Genomic DNA, 16,363 nt, shown 5'->3' on the forward strand with positions numbered 1-16,363 from the left:
GGCAACTGTGTCCTGTAAACAAAGCTGATGACCTTCTATTCTCATGGGAGAGATTTCTAAGGCTCTGTCTTCTTTCAGTGCTAAGTGATCCATTGCTCTGCCTCGCATGCACCCCCTAACCCCGTGTCTGTCCACTAGAAAGACCAAATTTCTTGGCAAGATGTGTAAGAACTGGAGCCTGTGTCTGGGGCTGGCTCAGCCATTTTGACGGGAGCCCTGCTGAGTCAGGTGTGCACTGCTGAAGTCCTCCTGTCTCCCCTGGTCTTCTGCTCTCTTGGATTCTACAGCATCATACTTCATACGTATCAGGCCTTTGACATCTGTCCGGAAGCCGCCTTCAGAAAGCTTCTGTTTGTGTGTGTGAGGGGACTCCATCCTGTCCCAGCAGGAGCTTGGGGACAGAGACCTGGCTCTGACAGGACCAGGCCACACCTGTAAGTGTCCTCTGTCATTCCTGAGGGGGAGGAGGGGGAGTGGGGCAAACTTCAAATGTCAGGGAAGAAGCCAGCTGCAGGGCAGTGCAGACCCCTGTCACTAAGGACAAATACATTTTCATACGAAAGTTCTTTTTAAACAGAAGTGTCTAGAAGAGTCTTGTAATCCACAAACGAGCCCCCAAACTCGAGTTCAAAAAATGAGGCAAAAACATATTTTAAAAAGCAGCGCTGATTTGTTTTATCCTGGGCCCAGCGACACAGTGCAGTTGGAGATTGCAAAAGCTGTGTGTTGCTCCTCTATATTTGCCACCTTTTAAGTATATATCGCAATTTACAAAGTAAGGGGTAGGCGTGGATCAGGAAATTGGCTAATGAGGTAGACCTTTGTTTTTCTTAGGAGAGGACAGAGCAGTCTAGCAATAATTAACAACCCGTTAGTTTATTTTAGCACCACATCTGTTATTTATAGAGGGCAACAATGGTTAACATATCAATTAGGTTAGGTTTTACAGTTCTTTACAGAGGAGAGCATTGATTAACATGTCAATTAGGTCACCCAGAGGAAAAGAAACACACATATAGAACAGTAGGTCACATTACAGGTATTTTGATATAATACAAATATAACGAAGCTCTTTTTGCTAGTTTACAACAGAAAGTGGATAGGAAGCTGGCAGTCACAGCTGGGAGCAGGAGCCTAGAGAAGGAAGGTTCCCACAGGAAGGAAGGCTGCACACAGCCTGGGGCATCTGATAGGATTCTGGGCTGAAAAGATAAGAAGTATGAAATATAAATGACCTTTATTTTAAGAAGGTGGGGAGAACCCCCCCTCTGACCATCCGGGGTCTGGCATTGTCTCCGGGAGCTGGCATTCTCTCTGTTGGACACATGGAGTGGGGGCATACATGTAGCTTAGGTTTGGCTGGTGCCTAAGGGGCATTAGTGATGCACAGGTAGCCCATTGGTATTCATTTCATGCCACAGGTAAATTCCTAGGGCGGGGAAGATAGAGCCCCTTGGTTTTGCCTCCTAGGCTTTTCACCAGCTACAGTGTCCCAAATGGGCCAAAATCCTTTCAGTCTCGTCTTTTGATTATTAGGAAAAAGAGTGAAGTTTTTCTTTCTTTTACTGATTCCTGCTGGAAGGGGGTGCTGTATGGGGTTTAGGAAAATCGACAGGATGACAGTTGATGCCCATGTAGAAGCTGGTGCCAGGTGTTTTAGCCAGGACAACTTTATCACTGGTGAATGCCCGTATGTTAGACTGGAAAAACAAAAAGACAAGGTGTTATGAGGAGGCATGGCACTGTCATATTTAAGGACCCAGGTGAGGTAGAAGGAAAGGTCCCTTCAATTTGGATATGTCATTTTATCAGGACCACATTGTGGTAGAATCATTGCCATGGTAAGGTAGAATTCTGTAAAATTAGTGTGGGGTTATGAGAGGTGATTACTCCCCCATCTGAAAGGGTAAAAGTTAAGGGGCTGGGGATTTAGCTCAGTGGCATAAGCACCTGCCTTGCAAGCAGGCAGTCGTGAGTTCAATCCCCAGTACCGATAAAAAGGAAAAAGACAAAAAAAAAAAAAAAAAAAGTTAAGAGGGTAGGTAGGTAAGACTTGTCTCTGGTATGCATGACGTGGGAAAGACTGTTAAGAGTCCTGATGTAAAAAGGATAATTAATAGAATGTAAGAAATTAGGAACCAAATTGGACAACAAAACATGACAGCCTGAGAGTTGTGGCTGTGAGACCTTGATGATGTGGAGATGAGTAGGCAAAAGAATGGTTAGATCTAGGGCTGGAAGGACACCACTTAGCCTGAGTGATGTGAAACCAGGATGGCAGTGTAGCAACTTTGACCACTGTTGAGGTTGCCAAGAAGAACAGGTATGGGTTGCTCTAACTTGGTTGTAGTCCTTGTGATGATTTGCTGTAATAGGACTTTAGTAAGTATATCAACAGTTTTCCTGGTTGTGGGAAAGGCTTTTATGTTTCCTGAAAAAGTATAAACAAAGGTGAGAAGATAAAATTTATCTGTCAGTTTTGACCAGGGTTGTGTCTGAGAAACTGGTGAATAAGAAAGGAAAGGGGTGCTATATATCTCTGAGGAGAGGTTTACTAGTGATAACAGGTGTAAGCTCTTGAGACTGCAGCGTGTCTGGGTCAGTCTGTACAAACACAAGGGAATAAAAAGCATTTTTAAGATTTAGGACTGTAGGGACTGGGGATTTACCTCAGCAGCATAAGTGCCTGTGTTGCAAGCAGGCAGTCGTGAGTTCAATTCCTGGTACTGGTAAAAAAAAAACAAAACAACAACAACAAAAAAAAAAAACCCGAGAGAGAGAGAGAGAGAGAGAGAGAGAGAGAGAGAGAGAGAGAGAGATTTAGGACTGTAAAGTGAGTGGTGGAGGGAAGATTTGGCACCACTGGGTAGTTTGGGAAGAAGCAGTCTAGAACTATGAAATAGGCCCTGTTTGTAAATGGCATAGGTTGGCCATCAATACCCCCTATAGAGACTGAGGACTTAATATAGTGGCCTGAAAACTCAGGAAGAACTCTATATATAAGGCCTCTATGTCCACAAGTATAGAGAATGTCTTACCTGAGACTTTTTAGTGGGACTTGAGACTCTGAGGAGGACACTTTAAAGTGGGCTGTGGGCTCTGAGCCCTGTCGTCTTCAGCAGCAAGTTTCTGTCAGCAGTTAATCTGGCAGTGTTGGCATTTCCTGTGAGGGCTAGAAGTTAGGATGGCTTACCCACTCTCTGGTGGCTAGGACAGTCCAGTAGCCCTGGGGTAAGATCTCAAAGGAACACCAGGATGGGGCACTCTCTTGCCCAGTGTCCTTCTGCTGCATTTGAGGCACGGTCCATGGTGGGGGCAGGCAGCTCCACCTTGTGTCGGTTTACCTGTCTCAGAACTCCAATTGTTACTGTTATCTCTGTTGTTGAAAACACCAAAAGCCATATTGAGGTCTCCCTGTGGGATTTGAGGTCCAAGTTTTGCCTGTTGTTCTGGGATCTGGTCTATAGTAGAAGATACCTGTAATGGCTTTCCATAAGGAGGACAAGGTCCAAGGAATTTTAGGAACTGACATGTCATTTATGTCAGCGTCTGTGCTGGTCACTGGGGCACTTCCAGGAGGGGTCCCTGTCATGGGGATTCCTGGGCATAGGCCCCAGAGACAGCAGGTGCAGGCACACGGTTCCACCTCCCTGCTGATGACTTGCTGAGGCCAAGTCATCTCTCCTGCTGAGGAGGCACCCTGTGCCAGGACAGAGGAGCCCTTCTCATGGGGGCTGGGTGGGGGCACAGTTGGCAGCCTGTGCCCAGGACTTGGTGGAAACGCTGCATGTGGTCCTGAGGCACAGCTTAGTCTCCCACTGCTGCCTCTCCTCCTGGCCAGGGACTTCTGTCCATCCGAGCTTTGCCTTATCCTTAGGTCTGCCCTTCCTGAGGCCACGCAAACCTTGTGGTCCTATATCTGCTCTGTCCCTTACATCTTCTGTCTACGTCCCAGCCCCAGCTGGGACTCTAAGCAGGTGGAGGTGAGGATTTCCCTCCGCATTCTATGATGTATGTAGTACCTCTTTTCAAAGAACATTTTAGCTATCCCAGAACTCAGGAAGCTGAGGCAGGAGGATTGCCACAAGCTGGAAACCAGCCTGGACTACACAGGAGGACTCTGCCTGAAAAAAACCAGTTCTTACCCCAAAGGTCACCCTCCCATGAACTGATCACCACAGTTCCTCCTCTTGGCCACAGTCCTTCTGGAGCCTCTCTTTCCCCTGTTCCAATCAGCTTCTTCCAGTACTTCTACCTCTGCCTAGGTGAGAATCTGTCTCTGTCGCTATTTTGTGTGGCTGTAGATAGAACACAACACATCAAGTAATTTATAAGGAGAGGATTTGTTGGCTCAGAGCTCTGGAGGCTGGGAAGTCCAAGATGGAGCAGCTGGCATTGGCTGGGGCCTTCTTAGCCCCAGACTCCGGTGGAAAGTCAGGGAGAGTGTGGGAGAGCTGGAGGGGCCTAGTTCATCCTTTCACCAGCAATTGCCCCCAGGTGATGGCTCTGACCCACTCACTGGGGCTGTGCCTTCCAGGCCTGCTCACTTTTTTAGAGGCCAGCTCTCCAGACCAAGGTGATTAGGTGTGAACAGGACTGGTCAGACTGAAGCTGACCCCAGTGGGCAGGGATGAATGGTAGAGGGGAAAGAAACTCCCAGCCTGCCTGATGTGCAAAATACCGAGCCAGCATTTTCTAAAGTTGAGGAAGGAATCAGAGGTTAAGAGTAGGAGGACTTTCATGAGAAAAAGAAAGCTTCTGTCCCAGGGAGAGAGAGAGACAGACAGACAGACAAACAGACAGAGACAAAGACAGAGACAGAGTCAGAAGAGGTCCTGAGTGGCTTGGCATTGCCGTTTCTAGGAATTTTTATAGCATAAAATCACAAGGTGATCCAGGTTTAAGGCAGGAAAAATGGGAAGTCACAAGGCAGGAGAGCATCAGGTGGGACAGGACTAGGGTCAACCCTAAAATTATAAGTGTAATTGCTCAGGTGAAACTGATTAATTGGGATCCAATGGGGAAGCGAGTCACACAGCAAGCCGGCATGGATGCAGAACTGGCCTTCTGCTGTAGGGAGCGGCTGCCTCCCACTTAGGTCCCTCCACGTAAGTAGCTACCTCATGTGGAAACCTGTTAGTGGCTCCTTCCGGCCTCTTCAAGGTTCTAGTGACCTATTTAGAATGCCAACCCCTGCTCTTCATCCTGAGAAAGTATGTGGGCACATTTGTTTTATCTTCTGTCTTGAGGGCTGGCTCACAGCACCAGGTGTTTATCTCCTAGAAGGTTACAAGGTGTCTTCTGCACTGGCTCCTTGGAAGGCCCAGCCCTAGCTGACTGCCTGTAATATTTCTGTCTAACAAGAGCAATGCTCGGGGAAGAGGAAGAACTGTCTTGTGAACCCTTTGTGTAAGTCTTCCGCTGTGGGGAACCACCCAGAGGACTCTCCTTCCTCCAAGGAAGAGCGGCTGTCTCCATTTTGGATAAACTTGGCCCTATTGGTATAGGGGAATGAAACTCCCAACCTACTGTACGTCCGGTACAAGTTTGTGTTCTCTAAAATTAGAGAATGAGGCTTAGGAACAACAGAGGTTAAGAGCAGAATATATCTACTGGGAGAAAGAAAGCTTCTGTCTGAGGGATAGAGAAGGGGTCCCAAGTGGCTTGCCAAGAACTCCATCTTTTTTAGGGATTTCCATAGAGTAAATCCACGGGGTGAGATTCAAGGTGGGGAAAAATAGGAACTCACAAGGTGAGCAGAACTGTGAGAGAACTGTGGTCAACCAATAAGATTAATTGCTAGGTAAAATTGATTCAATCGGGAACAAGTGGGCATGCTTTAAGAGCAGTGACTCTTCTGTAGGGAATTGGGTTGGTGACTCCTGACTTCCTCAGTGTGGTAGAGAACTATTTAGACTGTCAATCCTTAAGATGTGGGTGCATTTGCTTTCTCTTTTGTTTTGAGAGCCTGCCCACAGCTGGAGGTGTTTGTCTCCTCCAAGGTTGCAGGGTATCTGAATGTCTGCACTGCTTCTGTGAGGGCCCAGCCCTGTCTGACTGCTTGTAGTATTTCTAACTAACTCAGCTGCCTGTAACCTATCTGCATGTATTGCCATGTACAGAGCAGGCTGGGTTATTTCTTTGTCTCTTCAATTGGTTTTAAGCAATGCAAATTAGGCTGAGGAGCTGATGTGTAATTTCTGATGCAAGGCGACAGGTCAGGGTGGCCCAGTGACTCCCCAAATGCCTGGATGGGGGAGGTGGAATGGAGAGCCAGGCTTTAGACTAGCCTCAGAAAAGAGGACATGACTTCCCAGAGCGAAAAGGATTGTACATCAGTGTAGGGAGCGGTTTTGAATAGCTGCTGCTGCCCTGCCCCTCCTGCCTGAGGGCATTTTGTGTGTCAGCCTACATTTCCCATGATCCTCCCCTTGCCTGCAATGCACATGACAAGCAAACTTCCTGTTTCAGCCTGCCTACATTACCCATAATCCTCTCCTGCTTACATCATATATCCGGATATGATGATGACCTATCAGATTAAGCCTTCTTCCTGCCTATGGCCCGCCCCCACCCTATATAAGTTGTAACCATTTTAAAAATAAACGAGACTCGATTGGAATCTCATCCTGTCTCCATCTCTCTTTTCTCTTGTCCTGCCCCCATCCCCGATCCCCTCTCCAGGTTGAGACCCATAGATTGATCCGCAGGCCGGATCAAGTGGCGACCACGAAGGGACCTCACCTGGCACGAGGGATAACGACGCGGGACCGTTCACAGGAGTAAAGCGCTGGCCAGCGTGACTGATTCAAGGACATTGTTCCTGTGATCTGTGCAGACGGCCACCTTACGTCTCGCCTGAATCACGGTAGGTGAACGGCATTAACATGGGACAAGCACTCAGTGAGCACGAATTGTTCGTGACTGGCCTCAGGGAGGCTCTCAAGATTAGAGGGATCAAGGTTAAGACAAAAAAACTAATAAAGTATTTTCAGTTCATACATTCAGTGTGTCCATGGTTCCCCCTAGAGGGTACGATTAATTTAAACAGGTGGAATAGAGTAGGAGATGCTCTTAAGGACTATTATGAAGTTTTTGGTCCAAAAAGGGTTCCTGTAACTGCTTTTTCATATTGGACTTTAATCTCTGAGCTGCTGGCACAACGTCACGCAGATCCCCAGCTCTCGGAGACGCTTGCCCAGGGTGAGGCTGCGTTAGCTGCCTCCCGCAATTGTACTCCGCCACCACCAGTCTTATCTAAGGCACCCAGCCCTCCCAGCTCTGTTGTCCTTGAGATCCCAGAGCCTATTCAAGATGGCGATGTGCCGACACTCCCTTTGTCTGGAGACCACGAGGGTCCTCAAAATGGCGCCGCCACGGCCCCTCCTCCATACCGCCCTATTTACCCTAACCTTTCCAGTGGCCAGGAAGTTGATTGGTCACAATTAGCAGAAGAGGCTGCCCAATACTATTCCCCCCGGGTTATGGCTCCTGCTGCTGCAGAACTACCCACCAGTTTTCAGCGACCACCCGGTCCGTCTTCTGCCCTTCTCTCATTAGAGGAACAATTTCATGATTTACAACAGCAGGTTCAGCTGACTAAGGATATACAAAGGCTTTCCTTAGAGCTCCAAACTTTGCATGCAAACCCCCCTAGAACGATGGCCGTCACGGGCCTGCCACTCTCTAAGATAGCGCCTATCTCAGGGTCACCAGGTGGTCAGCCCACAATGATGTTCCCAGTTACAGAGACTGCCTGCCCTCCCAATACAGAGGCCTTGAGAGTAACACATCCCTTATTGTTTCCTGTAACAGAAGTTGCCCAAGCTGGAGCGAGTGACGATAACTTACACAATGGTGGGGAGACAACTCAACCCACCCAAGCTAGTGCCAGTCCACAAGAGGGCGACATTAAATCAATTAGGGAAAGGGGGAGACAAAGGAGGCGAACTAGACGCGGGACTCAATCCCCAAGTCAGGAACATGAAAGAGATAAAATACAAGCTACTACCACAACTAGGGGAAATAAAAAAAGACAGCCACCACGTCTACAAAGACGAGATATAGAAACTGATAATAGTGAGGAAGAAAATGACTCTGACTCGCATAGCAGTGATACAGACACAGACCAATCGGCCCTAGCACTGAGAGCCAATAGGGCCCATGCACCATTCCCAGTATCTGCCCTAAAAGAATTAAAAAAAGCAGTATCTCAATATGGTCCCACAGCGGCCTTCACCCTTGCGGTCTTGGATTCTTTAACCCAAGGCTGGATTACGCCTAATGATTGGAGAGATTTAGCCAGAGCTACACTTTCAGGGGGCAACTATCTGCTCTGGAAGGTAGAATTCCAAGACCAATGTGAACTTTTAGCTAAAGACAATACTAACAACAAGCCCAAATGCGATATGAGGCAGGTCTTTTTGCTCAGATCACCCTGGCAGCAAGCAGAGCATGGCAAAGGCTCCCCTCTGGTGGAGCTGCTTCTTCCCTGACAAAAATAAAACAAAAACCTGAGGAACACTTCTCTGATTTTGTTGATCGCCTCTTACAGGCAACTGAGTGTCTCTTCGGCACCACCGAAGATAACACTGGCCTTGTTAGGCAACTGGCTTATGAAAATGCTCTTCCTGCCTGCCAGGCTGCTATCAAACCCTATAGAAAAAAAGAGGACCTTTCGGGTTATATTCGCTTGTGTGCTGACATAGGCCCCGCCTATCATCAAGGTTTAGCTATGGCTACAGCTGTAAAAGAAATCTTCCTCGCACACAAGCAAGGAGGGAAAACAAATAATGGCAAATGCTTTAAATGTGATCAGACAGGCCATTTTGTCAGAGACTGCCCTATGGCCCAAAAGTCTCAGTACAATAATTCAAGGCCAAAACCTACAAGTCTATGTCCAAAATGCAGAAGAGGATATCATTGGGCTAACGAATGCAGGTCAAAGACAGATGCAGATGGCAATCCCCTCCCCCAGCAGGGAAACGGGATTGGGGGTCAGCCCCAGACCCCCACCCTCAGACAGACCTCCGGGGCTTTAAGGTTTGTCCCACTACAAAACAACCAGGCACAACAAGACCAGGCACAAAACAATCCATTTCTAACCTCCTCCGCGCCACGCCAGGAAGTGCAAGACTGGACCTCTGTTCCGCCTCCAATACAGTATTAGCTTCTGACATGGGAGTACAGGCCATCCCCACCGGGATTTATGGCCCTCTTCCCAAAGACACTTGTGGGTTAATTCTTGGACGCGGCAGCACAATATTAAAAGGGTTACAAGTTGTTCCAGGAGTCATAGATAACGACTATACTGGCGAAATTGTTGTCATGGTATCCTCTATCTCTGGCCTAGTTTCCATTAGCCAAGGACAACGTATTGCTCAGTTGGTGCTGCTGCCTTTAGTTCAAACTTCTAATGCAGCTGTGGCTTCCTACAGGGGAAATTCCTCCCTTGGATCCTCAGATATATACTGGGCTCAATTCATTTCCAAAGACAAACCCCTTATGTCTTTATTGCTTAATGGGAAAAGTTTCTCAGGGCTCATAGATACAGGTGCTGATGTAACAGTCATTAGAAAGGAGGACTGGCCTCCCACATGGCCCTTAGAAACCACTATGACGCATTTACAAGGGATTGGACAATCTAAAAATCCACAACGTAGTGCCAGTCTACTTACCTGGAATGATAGTAAAAATAATCAGGGGCACATACAGCCCTATATTATAGAAGGGCTACCCCTTAACTTGTGGGGCAGAGATTTGCTAACTCAAATGGGAATGATGATGGGCAGTCCCAATGCTGTAGTCACCAAACAAATGCTCACTCAGGGCTTCCTTCCTAATCAAGGTTTAGGCAAACGAGGCTCAGGCATTAAAGTGCCTATTTCCCCAACTCCAAACCCCTCTAAAGCAGGCCTAGGCCATTTTCAATAGGGGTCATTGACCTTCCTGCGGCCCATGCAAAAGAGATTACTTGGTTATCAGACAAACCTGTTTGGGTCGATCAGTGGCCCCTTACCTCTAAAAAGCTCGCAGCTGCACAGCAGCTGGTACAGGACCAGTTAGATGCGGGCCACATTGTCCCCAGTGATTCCCCTTGGAACACACCCATCTTTGTTATTCGGAAAAAGTCAGGGAAATGGAGGCTGCTACAAGACCTTAGGGCAATAAATAAGACCATGGTCTTAATGGGACATCTGCAGCCAGGACTCCCTTCACCCAGTGCCATTCCTCTGGGATTTTTTAAAATTGTCATTGATCTTAAAGATTGCTTTTTTTCTATTCCTTTACATCCAAATGACCAAAAGCGTTTTGCCTTCAGTCTTCCATCAATTAATTTTAGAGCCCCTATGCAGAGATTTCAATGGCGGGTCTTACCACAAGGTATGACAAACTCTCCAACGCTATGTCAGTCTTTTGTCGCGGCTGCAATACAGCCAGTTAGAGATCATTGGCCAGATATATATATCTCCCATTATATGGACGATATCCTCTTGGCGGGAGAGAGTCAAAACCAAACTTTACAGTGTTACCAGGCATTACAAGCTGCCTTACAAAAGGCTGGGCTTCAAATAGCCCCTGACAAGGTCCAGCTTACTGACCCATATACATATTTGGGTTTTCAGTTACGAGGCACTCAGGTGTTTTCTCCAAAGCCTCAGCTAAGGCTTGATGGCCTTAAGACACTTCATGATTTTCAAAAGCTTCTGGGTGATATTAATTGGCTTTTGCCCTATTTAAAATTGACCAAACATGACCTGCAACCCCTTTATGAGATCCTCCGAGGAGACATTGACCCAACTTCCCCTCGAGAGCTTACACCTAATGCTAGAAAAGCACTCCATGCAGTAGAAGAGGCTATTGCTCGACAAACTGTCTCATTTATAGATTATAATAGGCCACTGCATTATCTCATTTTTAATACAAAACTTTCTCCCACGGCAGTATTTTGGCAACAGGCTCCTCTTATGTGGCTTCATTTGTCAGTTTCCCCAAAGAGAGTATTATTGCCTTACTACCACACAGTCTCTGACCTGATAATTCAAGGCAAAAGGCTAAAAAAATGTTATTATAAAAAAAAACCAGATATTATCATTCAACCCTTCACCAAAGATCAAGTAGACTGGTTACTTCAGACCACTGAGGCATGGCCTATTGCTATAGCCTCCTTCTCAAAAACCATTGATAACCATTACCCTCCAAATAAGTTAGTTGATTTTGCTAACCGTCATCCATTTGTATTCCCCAAAATCACAGCTTCAGAGCCCCTTTCTGATGCCCTAGTGTTTTTTACTGATGGCTCCTCCTCTGGCAAGGCTGCTTATGTAAGCCAAGACAATGTTTTTACCCTTCAGACAAACACCTCTTCCGCACAGCTAGCTGAATTACAGGCCATTCTTGCAGTTTTCACTGCTTATCCTAACCAACCCTTCAATTTGTACACCGATAGTGCCTACCTCGCTCAGTCTGTTCCATTATTAGAAACTGTTACAAACATAAGCCATGCCTCCCCAGCTGCAGACCTATTCAAACAATTACAGGACGTGATTCGGCTTCACAGTCATAAGTTTTTCATTGGCCACTTACGAGCTCACTCTAGCCTCCCAGGTCCCCTTACACAGGGAAATCACTTGGCTGATACTGCCACACGGACACAGGTATTCATGGCCCACTCTGGGCCTATAGATGACTCCAAGATATCTGAGGCTCAACAGGCTCATCAGCTACACCATCTCAATGCTCAGACCCTTCGCCTCCTCCACAAAATTACTCGGAAACAAGCCAGACAAATTATAAAAAACTGCCCCTCTTGTGCTGTTCACTTGCCTGTTCAGCATCTGGGAGTCAACCCGAGAGGTTTGATCCCCAATGCCTTATGGCAGATGGATGTCACTCACTTTAATAAATTTGACAACCTAAAATATATACATGTAAGTGTTGATACATTCAGTGGTTTCATCTTCGCCACACTCCAGACTGGAGAGGCTACTAAACATATTATAGCCCATATGCTATCAGCTCTCTCAGTTCTGGGATGTCCTCAACAACTCAAAACAGACAATGGACCAGGCTATACTAGTACCTCTTTTGCCAAATTTTGTAAATGCCTTAATATTCTCCATACCACGGGTATATCTTACAATCCTCAAAGACAAGGCATTGTTGAGCGTACACATCGTTCCCTCAAATCTACCATAGACAAGATAAAAAAAAAAACCTGGTATCCAACCCGAGGTTCTCCTAAAAATATTCTTTCACATGCTCTTTTTATTTTAAATTTTTTATCTCTAGATGCCTTAGGCTACTCTGCAGCATCTCGCTTCTGGCACACACAGACAGCCACGCAATATGCATCTGTTCTCTGGAGAGATCCCCTGACCAACACATAAAATGGTCCAGACCCAGTCCTCATCTGGGGACGAGGCTCTGTATACATTTATTCCAAACAGAAAAAAGGAGCTAGATGGCTCCCTAAAAGGCTTATAAAACAAATAGATAGTTCCTCATCGAGGACCCAATGTGACGCCCAGGAATAAAATTTCCTCCTGAGGCACAACTCCCTGTGTTCTCTTACAGATGGTGCGACTTGTCAAAATCTTATGGATCATCGTTAGACTTGTGACACAACTACATCTAATGGACAGCAACCCCCATCGACCCTGGAAATGGGAGCTTAGCCGCTGGAACAACGAAGAAAAGGTTTTGACTTGGATAGGATCAGGAAGTCCATGGTTTGCGCCCACACCCTGTTGGTTCTTCCCAGGGCTCCAATGTCCCAAACAAAGCCATTTTTACCTTTGCCCCGCAGCAACCGGGGGCAGATCATATTGTAATTCCCCGGGAGAATATTTTTGTGCTTATTGGGGCTGTGAAACAGTTGCAACAGGGTGGCAACCTGCCTTCCCCGATAAACACCTTAAACTGACATGGGGGCCGCCGGGGTGCAGCCTAGGTGACTACCCACTGGCCTATCAAAGATCCTGTCAGGTTCTAAACGTCACTGTCACCACTCCTGAGGACCCAGGTTGGCTGATAGGACGCACCTGGGGACTGAAAATTTATGAGTCAGGTAAAGACAGGGGAAATCTTATTCTCATAAAAAAGGTTCCCCTACAGACTTCAGTTGTGCCCATAGGCCCAAACTTTGCTCTAAAGCCAAAATATTATCCAAATCCAAAATACAATCAGCCCAATACAGATCCTGTTACTGCTGTTCAAATAACCACAGTAAGTCCCTCAGCCATAACAGTTTCTCAAGCTCCGCTACACCAGACAGTTCATATACCTGCCCCTCAATATTCACATTCTAACCTATTCAGTTTGATTAAAGGAGCATACATGGCTTTAAATCATACCCAACCTGATCTCACCCAATCATGTTGGTTATGCTTGGCTGCTCCTCCCCCATATTATGAAGGAAAGGCCCTCAATTTAACCTTTATCAGTTCTTCTAGCTCATCTGCCTGTGATTGGAACAATCACCACAAGCTGACTCTCCCTGATGTCTCAGGTAGAGAAACTTGTCTTGGGGATTCCAGCCATCCACCAGCACTGGCAGCACAACTCTATGCCCAGCTTCATTCCAAATTCAAGCCAAATAATTACCTCATTCCACCCCCAGGAACATCTTGGGCCTGCAATTTTGGCCTATCACCCTGTATAGCAACTGCTGTTTTTAACAAGTCTATAGATTTTTGTGTTCTTATACAGGTTCTTCCACGCATAACCTTCCACCCAGGAGACTACTACCTCCAGGCATCGCAGACCAACTATATATCTAAAAGAGAACCTGTGACATTCACCTTAGCTGTGTTACTAGGGTTAGGAGTAGCAACGGGAATAGGGACAGGGACCACAGCTCTAGTGTTGGGAGATAAGCATCTAGCTCAATTACAGGCAGCAGTGGATCAAGATTTAAAAAAAATAAAAGCATCTGTGACAGCTCTACAGGCGTCCCTGACGTCTCTATCTGAGGTAGTCCTACAAAATAAAAGAGGACTAGACCTCCTGTTTATGAAGGAGGGTGGCTTATGTGCAGCCCTCAAGAAAGAGTGTTGTTTTTATGCTGACCACTCGGGAGTGGTCAAAGAGTCCATGAATAAACTGAGAGAGCACCTCGAAGAGAGAGAAAAGGAGCGCATCGGAGCAACCACCTTCTCCTCCATGTGGGAGGATCTCTCCCCTTACATTGCCCCCCTCTTGGGACCCCTAACTGCCTTGCTGTTGCTGCTTACTGTAGGACCTTGTGTTTTCCAGAGGATCATGACACTCATTAATAACATTAATAACAAGGTTGACACATTTATGGCAAAGCCCATTCAGGTATATTACCATCGGTTGGAAATGGCAGAACAACAAACTTATCGGGAAAATTCACCCACTGACGGCCCACATGATGCTGTGGCCCAGACGCCCTGAGGCACTGGACAGGCAGTCAGAGACGGGCAACTAGGACACATATGTAATGCCAATCGGCCACCTAAGACAGGTCCAGGACCAACAGCTGTCCTACAGGCCCATGACGGGTAAGGCTCGATTGGGTTCATATGAGGAGTCCTTGACCCAAGGCAGGCGCTGTCCTCCCAGGGCCTGCCATGTTCCAAAAAATATATATAATAATAAGGGAGGAGATGTAGGGAGCGGTTTTGAATAGCTGCTGCTGCCCTGCCCCTCCTGCCTGAGGGCATTTTGTGTGTCAGCCTACATTTCCCATGATCCTCCCCTTGCCTGCAATGCACATGACAAGCAAACTTCCTGTTTCAGCCTGCCTACATTACCCATAATCCTCTCCTGCTTACATCATATATCCGGATATGATGATGACCTATCAGATTAAGCCTTCTTCCTGCCTATGGCCCGCCCCCACCCTATATAAGTTGTAACCATTTTAAAAATAAACGAGACTCGATTGGAATCTCATCCTGTCTCCATCTCTCTTTTCTCTTGTCCTGCCCCCATCCCCGATCCCCTCTCCAGGTTGAGACCCATAGATTGATCCGCAGGCCGGATCACATCAGAACTAAAGCACGGGGGCTGGGGATTTAGCTCAGCGGCATAAGCACCTCCCTTGCAAGCACACAGTCGTGAGTTCGATCCCTGGTACCAATAAAAAGCAAAAAGACAAAGAAAAAAAAAAAAAGACAAAACACAGAACTAAAGTATCAGCCTCAAATTATCAGCTACTACCTCATCTGTGTTATGCAGATTACAGGGTCTCTCTGCATTTCATGCCCTCTGCACCTCACAGAGGTGATCTGAGACCTACCTAATCCAGCTCAAAGCAGTCAGGTAGTTCCAGGATTTCTGGCCACTCTCACTGTCACTCAGCTACCAAGCCACTCCCCTCACAGAGAATTAATAAACCTGGGCTGGGACCTGAGTCATAGCCTTTGTTCTGGTGATGCGCCATCTTGACCAGACTTAGGAATCCTTGGCTCCATATAACTGTATATATGTATGTATGCGTATCTATCTTTCTATATTAATGCCTTCATTCTCATCTTGGATGCACCGTAAGTGGTAGACTGTAATGAACTCTCTGGAATTCCAGTAACTTCTCCATGGGGTTACATTACAAATGTAAACTTTCCAGACAGACAAGGACAGAAAAGAGTTCTCTATAACCCCCCGTGGGCACCACTCAGGCCAGCCTTGAATAAATCCCCAGTGCCAGTCTATCACTGGGGCCACCAACCAGGTCAGCAGTGTCTGTTGGCATTTGCTTCCTTCTTGGGCAGGGCTCCAGCTCTGCTTGCACCCCCTGTTCCTCTGCAGAGCCCCTGTTCCGCTGGGTCCTGGACAGGGCTGTCCTGTTGTCCAGCGCCCTTGCCAGCATAGTGAGAGTGCAGCAGTGGTCCTATCCCGACGGGGCCTACACTCAGCAGCCTTCCCCCTGGCCCCACCGAGGCACGCTTTGTTTTGCTTCCCCTTTGCATTCCCAAGTGGACCATGGGGATCACCGCATACCTTTGGTCTGCCTTCCCCTCAGCACCTGGCTGGATGCACTGAAGTGGGTGAGCAGGCTGCAGACCCCTCAAGAAGGGAGCCGCACATGGCTGCCCAGGGCTTCCCCTCATTCCCACTGACGAGGCCAGGTAATCTCCGCTTCCAGAGACCTGGCCCGAGGGCCATATGCAACTGGGCATAAGAAGACACTGCCCCACCGTGGGGCAGGCTAGCCTGGGACAAACGCCGCACCTCCCGGGCCCTGCGCTTGTCTTGCCCGCAAAGCCTCTCGCCAAGGTCAAAGGTTAGGAGTTCGCGACATCTAGGTGCTCAGTCCACAGCAGGCATAGCCTCGCTGCGGGCAGCCACAGTGCGCAGGTGCGCCGGGATCGGGCGGATCCCGGAACCCGGAGGTGCG

General features: G+C 47.5%; 1 long non-coding RNA gene across 1 annotated transcript; it reads right to left on the bottom strand.

Moving 5' to 3' along the window:
• Nucleotides 1-857: 857 nt before the first annotated feature.
• On the bottom strand, nt 858-16,327 carry LOC106026268 (uncharacterized). The gene is made up of 3 exons (XR_001199875.3): nt 15,967-16,327; nt 3,039-3,172; nt 858-1,202 (listed from the first exon to the last, which is right to left on the bottom strand). It is a non-coding gene; the product is annotated as an uncharacterized LOC106026268 (long non-coding RNA).
• Nucleotides 16,328-16,363: the final 36 nt, after the last annotated feature.

Source organism: Cavia porcellus, unplaced genomic scaffold, assembly GCF_034190915.1.
Source record: "Cavia porcellus strain 051 isolate PalLab524CR breed Dunkin Hartley unplaced genomic scaffold, mCavPor4.1 scaffold_15, whole genome shotgun sequence".
Lineage (NCBI taxonomy): Eukaryota > Metazoa > Chordata > Mammalia > Rodentia > Caviidae > Cavia > Cavia porcellus.